Raw genomic sequence first — 8,252 nt, forward strand, 5'->3', positions numbered from 1 at the left:
CAACCGGCGGATCTTCTCCAGCCACTCGAGCTACCGCGTGCTCCATTTCATACGACTGAAATGAATTTGCGGGCTTATTTCCGACGTCGCAATCAGGCAACAAGTACATTAGCATAGCGACGGACCATCTAACGCGCTACACGGAGTCCCGCGCAGTTCCGTCGGGAACGGCTGAGCAGCCAAATTGTTCATCGAGAGCTTTGTCCTCCGGCACGGTGCCCCAGCAGGGCTGATTACTGACCGTGGCGCCGCGTTTGTGGTGCAGCTCACTCAGGCAACTTGCGCCTAGCTGGACAAGCCGCCGCCGAACCGCAGCTTATCATCCGCAAACTAATGGGCTGACGGAGAGGCTCAACAGAACTATAGCCGATATGATCGCCATGTACCTCGTGGACGTGGACATCGACCATCGGAACTGGGACGAGGTACTGCCTATGTCATTTTCGCTTATCATACCGCAGTCGAGGAAACCACCCGTATGTCCCCCTTCCAGCTGGTGCATGGAAGCGAAGTCACCACCATGCTTGACGCTACGCTGCCTCACGCACCGCCAGACGACGTAGCTGATGATACCCGGCTAGTATGCGAACGCGCGGAGGAGGCTCGGCCACTGGCCAGACTCCACATACGACAGCAGCAGCGTACCTATGCACGTCACTAAAACCTCCGGAGACGTACCGTCCATTTCCGTCCCGGCGTCAAGGTGTGGGTGTGGACACCGGTTCGCCGTTGAGGGCTTTCAGAAAAACTGATGAAGCGGTAAGGCCGTACACAGTTGTTCGTAGTGTCGGTGAACTTAATTACAAGGTGCTGCCCTGCGTAACGCAACCGTCGTCACCCCGTTCCTCGCGTCCTGACATTGTGCATGTAGTGCGGCTTAGGCCGTATCACCAGTAATCACCGAGAACCCTTCCTTCCACTAGCAAATGTTGCAAGACCGTGTGTGCTTCTGCGCGGCGGTTAATTCATTTTGTGTTTAGCATCGGGACGATGCTTCGTTTCGGTGGTAGGCAGTGTAGCCGAAGAAGAGGAAGTGCGAGCGTTCCGTGAAGAAAGAAGACGCTGATGAGGGCAATCCTTTCGGTGTTTCAGATATCCCCGCCGTCGCGCTGGTTCCTGCTGCCGCCCGGGTGACCTGCGGTCGCTGACATCGTCCCGTCCTCTGGCTAGGACGTGACATTTCCTCTATGTCGATGCCGCAGAAGACGTGAAAGACCTCAATAGGGTATTTGATATGGTAGTTACACACGCCAGATTTAACCCAGCCACACTGCTTATGGCGGAGACGGTTTCCACATCAGAGCGCTAGTCGCAGAGAAGGCCGTGACGATCGCCTTTATTAATGCTACTACCATAGTAAGCGACTCCAAGTTGGCGATCAGCAACTTTTCTAGAGGTGGAGTTTCTAATCCCGCCTCACAAATACTCATAGAAATAATGGAATCATATCTCTTGCGAGATATCGATCTAATTAGACGCCAGCTCATGCGGCCAATCCGGAAAATGAGGCTCCACACTAATACGATCGAGACTTAGCCGGCCGAGCTGTGGCACAAATCAAGAACCACAACCCTTGCGCGAGCCAGTCGTATCATACCACGAACTCGCTGCACATTAAAATACAATAAGAACACTCCCACCCCCTCATAAAATATTGACTTGACACCAGCGAGTCATAAAGAGACAGCTACAGACCGGGAGCCTCCCCAACCCAAACTACATATATGAACCCCATGGTGGTCAAAATTTCCGGACTTTCACTACGTCGTCTCTCAAAGCCTGAGTGCTTTGGGACGTTAAACCCCCACAAACCAAACCAAACCAAAAATTCATAAATAAGTGTATGCCCTTCTGGCGCTTTTGTGGCGAGAAAGACAACTTCGACGTTATGATATGGACGTGCAAAACTCAGAAGCTTGCCTCAGAACTCTTGCTTGATAGCTCTAAATAACTTGCGATAAGCTAAGGTCCAACGATTACACTGACATTCATTTCAAAGACATCGAGTGGACCGGCGTTCAAAGGTCTTCACAGCCTGCGGTACGCTAGCCAACTGCTCTCAATCCTCCCCCCTTCTACACAATAAAGGTTTATCAGCATTAGCCTCGAAAGAAGCAGTTGTAGAAACCAACAGCGTGTTTACAAAGGCGACTTTCGTTTCGTAGCAGCAGACTGGGGGTACAAAGTAGGCTGAGCGCCCATAAGAAGACACGTAATCGAAAGTTTTGAAAGCAATGTTCTCATTTCAAGGGCACTTATGATGTCGTGTATTGGTACAGGACACCCATAAGCATCCGGAACAGATTGTGAAAGCATGAAATTACATTTTAGAGGTGCAGTACATTTTAAAGCCCCCAAAACGTATGGTGATGGAGTCAGGAGAGCGACCCATAGAAACATATGCAAACACAACTTACCGCGGTTTGTTAGCGAAATGACCGCGGTCAATAAGTGCTGATGAGGAGGCTATCAGCGATGTTGCGGACGAATTGAATTTGACAGCGAAACGCAGCGCGATAGTCCAGGTTATCACGTGATGCAAAAACTGACGAAATCTCTGGGCAGACTGATCTAGGCAGGCGCTACATTACTGCGTAAATCCGCCCATCGGGGCAAGATTTGCAGTCCTTTGTAAAGATTTTCTCAGCTATCCTATTGGCAGGACGAGATCCAATTCTGCGAATAAAATCACCATAAAATATTTATAAAAAATGCAATGAATTTGTTTCGTTAATATAAAAGTGATTAAAGCATCTGCCTTTTGAAAGGCGTCCAGTCTCCAATATATCCCCAGGGAAAAAATTATTTTGGGCCAGATACGTTCGTACTAAAATTTTGAATCTTTTAAGGACGCCATGTGTATATTGTCATACCCTACTGGCTCCGCCTGTCACTATAGAAGTGAGTTGAAGTGCTGCGCCGCGAAAGAATCGCCAAGCCAAACGAAGATAAACAACTAAATACGCTAGCACATATTTTCATGGAGCTCTCCCATCTAAATTATGCCCGTCTTTTATGGTTTTAATGTATACATAGCACAATATGTTCATTTCATTTATTCATTTATTAATACTGTCAGCCACCATAAGGGGCTGTAACAGGAGTGGAAAATACAAAACGAAAAATTGGGAAATACAGGACACGATTAAAAATCAATAGTCAATCAAGAATCGTCTCTGAATACACATACAAACAAAACAAAAATGCATGACACAGAAATCAGAAAAACAGCCATCTTACACAACAGCATTATGACCTCATCGTCGTGTGCTAGTGCCATAGATGAAATTTTCTAAATGGCGTACAAATTCACATAATGATGAAGATCGAATAGCAGAATCTGGAAGAGAGTTCCAGTCTTTACAAGTTCGCGGAAAATAACTAAACTTGAAGCGATTATTTTTTATAGCCGGCAATGGGGACGAACCTACTATGACGATGCCTTGATGTCTCATTAGTTTTGATCTCAAAGTAATCTGATTTATTATTTTTAGATAATTATTGATAAGGTGGTAAAGAGTTTTCAGTCTTTCATACCTGGTTCTGCTTTCTAACATTGGTAGTTTGGCTTTTTGGCAGAGGTCTGTTGAAGAATGGTTACGGCGGTATTTGTTATAGATACACCTTGCAGCGAGTCGCTGAATCCTATCTAGCTTGTGACAATTAGTTGCTGTGTGAGGATCCCATACTGCTTTAGCATATTCGATAATTGGTCTGACGAGGGTTTTGTAAGCCAGGCACTTTACATCCGGGGTAGCACTGTGCATAGTGCGTCGCAGGTACCATAGTGTTTTATAAGTTTTGTAAAAGACATTTTCAATGTGAATATTCCATCGTAGGTCTGATGTAATAGTTATGCCTAGGAATTTATACTGATCAACTCTTTCTAGCATGTAACCATTTATTTGATAATTGAAACTAAGAACAGTTTTTTTCCTAGTTACTGACATGAACACAGACTTTTTTAAGTTTAATTCCATCTGCCAGTCGTTACAAAATTTCACTATTCTTTGTACGTTTAAATTTAATTTAATCTGATCATCAATCGTATTTACGCTACTGTACATCACGCAGTCGTCAGCAAAAAGTCTTATTGGAACATCAATGCTACTTTGCAGATCGTTAATGAAGATGAGAAACAGGAGTGGGCCTAAAACGGTACCCTGCGGCACACCAGAAGCAACAGAAATAATACTAGATTCACCCCCTCTAACAAATACATACTGTTCACGAGAGGATATATACGCGGAAAACCATTGTTTTAGCGTTTGATTTTTAAAGAGCGCATTAATCTTATATAACAATGTTTGGTGTGAAACTTTATCAAATGCTTTCGCAAAGTCAAGGTATATAATGTTTGTTTGACCACGTTAATTTATTGTTTCTGCGAGGTCTTGAACTATTTCTATCAGTTGGGTAGTTGTAGACAGTCCCTTTCGGAAGCCATGCTGGCGATAATACATGCTGATCGAGGTAGTTGATCAGGTGTTTAGATATATATTCAAGCAACTTCGAAACTGCACTAGTGAGCGAGATCGGGCGATAATTGCTAACGGCATTATTTCCGCTTTTATGAACTGGTATAACTCTTGCTCGCTTCCAGTCAGTTGGGAAGCATCCACTAGTAAAAGAAGACTGAGATATTTTGGTCAAGTATTAATTAGATACCCATTCAGCGTACCTATATAAAAACTCGTTAGGTATACGATCTGGACCTTGGCTTTTCTTGTTTCTTGATGCCAATATATAATAGCAGATTTAGAATACCTTGCTCATCAATTTGTAAGTCAGTAATAGATGGCCTTTCAGTTTCAGCATTAAAAGGAGGCAGTACACCATTATCACGTATGTAAACAGGTGAAAAATATAAATTAAAGTCTTCGGCACGTTTATGAGCGTTCTCCTCGGTCTCAGCATTTTGCAAAACCTTTGACAGATTTATATAGCGCCAACATTTACCAGGCGACTCGCAAAGAAATTTCGTGAGCGTCACATTATAGAATCTGTCTTTTGACTCCTTAAGAAGTCTCTTTAAATCCTGGCTCATGCGGCGAATACATATTTTATTTGCAGGGTTTGGGTTGTGTGAGGAAGCCTTACGTTTAAGTTTAATTCGTCGTTTCAGGTGAAGAATGTCTCTAGTTATCCAGGGACTCTTTTTATTGGTGTTCTTAAATTTCTTAGGAACAAATTGATTAAGGCATTGCTCTGCTAATTCCGAAAAAAATTCCCATAGTTAGTCAGTACTAGCATCAGAGTCATACAGCTGCACAAAATCTTCATATGAATAATCCAGGCAGTCAATCACGCAGCATCATCAGCGGCTTGAAAATTAAAGAAACGTTTTTTGGGCAAAGTATCTGAGGAATCTGGTGATGCCTTTAAGGATAACATAACCATCCTATGATCGAACAAGCCATCCAAGATTTCACATTCACAGAGAGAAGTTTCTATACGCTCAGAAACAAAAATCAAATCCGGTAGAGATGATGTTGTAGGACATATCCTTGTGTAATCAGATACAACTTGAACTAAATTATCACAAAAACACAGATCAAGTAACTGCTCACAACTGTGGACTTCTCGTGTTGCAGGTAATTTCGAACACCAGTCAATGCCGGGCAGATTGAAATCTGCCAGTAATAACGTCCTACTATCGTGAGGCAGGTAAGAGTCCATAAATGTTCGTAAATTTACCAAAACGTCTGCCGGAGCATTTGGGGCCCTGTAAACACCCCCGATGAAGATTGTTTATTTATCTAGTTTTATTTTGACCCATAGCGCTTCTACGCCATTTACATATGGAAGTACAGAAAATGCTGTGCTGTCCTTGATAATTAATGCAACTCCCCTACCTGTGTCTTCTCGGTCCTTTCTTACTATTTTATATTAGGAGGAGTAACTTCAATGTCGAGTATATCCCTATGCAGCCACGTTTCGGTGACTACTACTATGTCTGGTTCATATTCTATGATTATGCTTTCTAATTCGGCAATTTTATTTAGTATACCTCTGGCATTAACATTTATGGCTTTGAACGGTTTTGATTATGTGTTCCTGCGTCAATCGCTACTCCCAGAAGGGGTATGACATTTGTACCTTTGTTTCGTAATTTCGTCCCAGGCGTAAAGGATTTTGTTCACCTTCATCTTATCGAATACCATCTTAACCTTGGCCCCGTTTTTCCTTTCGTCTACAGTGGAATTCCAGAGGTCCTTTCTTATATCATGTACTCTTTTAGAAATAACAACATCATCATCATCAGCCTGACTATACCCACTGCAGGGCGAAGGCCTCTCCAATATTTCTCCACTTAACCCGGTTCTGTGCTAGCTGTATCCACTTGACCCCCGCGAACTTCCTAACCTCATCCGCCCACCTAACTTTCTGCCGCCCCCTGCTACGCTTTCCTTCTCTTGGAATCCAGTTTGTTACCCTAAGCGACCATCGGTTATCCTCTCTTCGCACTACATGTCCCACCCATGCCCATTTCTTCTCCTTAATTTCCACTAGAATGTCGGTAACTTGAGTTATTTCTCTGACCCACATTGCACGCTTCCTCTCTCTTAATGTTACCCCTACCATTTTGCGTTCCATAGCCCTCTGGGTTGTCCTCAACTTAAGTAGAACTTTCTTGGTTAGCCTCCACGTTTCAGCCCCAATTTTAGAATAGTCCTCTGAAATGCTTATTTGCCCTCCTTTAAGCTTGCAGCAATTATTCATAATCTCAGTTTTTTCCCAAAAATCACCGATCCTAGGGATAACTGGGCGATGCTTTCCCGGAGACAGCTTACCAAGACGGTGTATTCTCTCAATGGTACTTAGCTTCTCTCCGAGTTTTACCTCAAAAACTTCGTCGTTTACTTTCCTCAGCAATGTTTCGTCGTTTTCATTTTCTTCTTCCAGTATACCTCTTACAATGAGGTTGTTCCGCCGGGACTGATTTTGCAAGCCATCAAGTTGTTTAGCGAGTACAGCGATTTCCGCCTGAAAATCACTCATAGTAGTCTTAATATTAGATAGCCTTATTTGGATTCCTCTAGGACCACGAGCTTCGCTTCGATGGAATCGAGTCTTGTTTGCAATTTCACTATACCTGCCTCAGACGATGTTTGTTTTTCTTGAATTACAGTAACTGTGGCCAATATCTCTTTTTTTGAGTTTTGAGAATTTAATTTATTATAGCTTTTGAAACAGGCCCAGGGTTTTCCTCTACATCCCCTGAAAGCTTCAGCAGTATGCATACCAAAGAAAGGCAGTCGACACAATGAAGCAGTACTTGTGGACACGGCAGCACAACTAGACAGAGGTGGTCGCTACGAAAACCGTATCTTTTTGCACTAACCTGCACAAACAAAGGCACTTGAGGTGACATCATCAAGGCAGGGCCGCCGTGTCCACTGGTGAATGTTGGTCTGGGCAGCAGATTAATAGCCGGCAGGCTTCGTGACGTATGTCGGTGGTGTGACATCACTGTGCTCAACGAAGGTGCGCAGAGGACGTTTTCCACGAGGCGATGATCGGCCATACTTGGTGCACGGCGAGAGGCGTCGGCGATAAATCCAGGAAGCCGCCACAGCGTTTCATTGATCGCAACTTGGGAATAAGATTTCTGCTGTCCAACGGCCTTTATAACAGTCGGTGTGTCAGATACAAGGATCAGGAGCGATGCGCAAACCTGCACAAGCAAAGACACTTGAGGTGACATCATCACGGCAGGGCCGTCGTGTTCACTTAACTTAGGCCTGCGTTTATTTGCAGGATATTTTGTTTGCTGTCAAGAAACAAATACTTTCAAACATTAGGAAAGGTTTAACACTTCTTTAACGTTATCGGGTGTGTAATAGCAGGCAAATGATTGTCATCTTACCAAAAATTCTCAGTGTCAGTGAGAAAAAAGGCATGAAAACTTCGGTTATCTTATGCTTCTGGAATTTTCATCACTGAAAAAGTAACGAAGAGTAAATATTTGTGAAATAATGCCTCAAGTTAGAAAGTACTCGCAGAATATGACTCTCGGATTACCGGTATCGCTCAATAAAAAGTATATAACAGTTGCGTCCTATTTGTACTCACCAATGGAGTTGAAAAGTGGAGGCTAACGACAACACAGACAACTTTGGAACTAAAATGGTAGGGGTAACGTTAGGAGATAGGGAGCGTGCCGAATTGATAAGAGAAATAACAGGAGTTAATCACACTCTGGTGGCAATCATGTAGAAATAGGTATGCAGTGTAAACAGAGGATAACG

The 8,252-nt window shown here is 43.6% G+C and overlaps 1 pseudogene; it reads right to left on the reverse strand.

Moving 5' to 3' along the window:
- Positions 1-6,062: 6,062 nt before the first annotated feature.
- On the reverse strand, positions 6,063-7,477 carry LOC146187804 (uncharacterized; annotated as a pseudogene).
- Between the last annotated feature and the right edge of the window lie 775 nt (positions 7,478-8,252).

This window comes from Amblyomma maculatum, chromosome 5, assembly GCF_055883805.1.
Source record: "Amblyomma maculatum isolate TAMU_Amacu chromosome 5, ASM5588380v1, whole genome shotgun sequence".
Classification (NCBI taxonomy): domain Eukaryota; kingdom Metazoa; phylum Arthropoda; class Arachnida; order Ixodida; family Ixodidae; genus Amblyomma; species Amblyomma maculatum.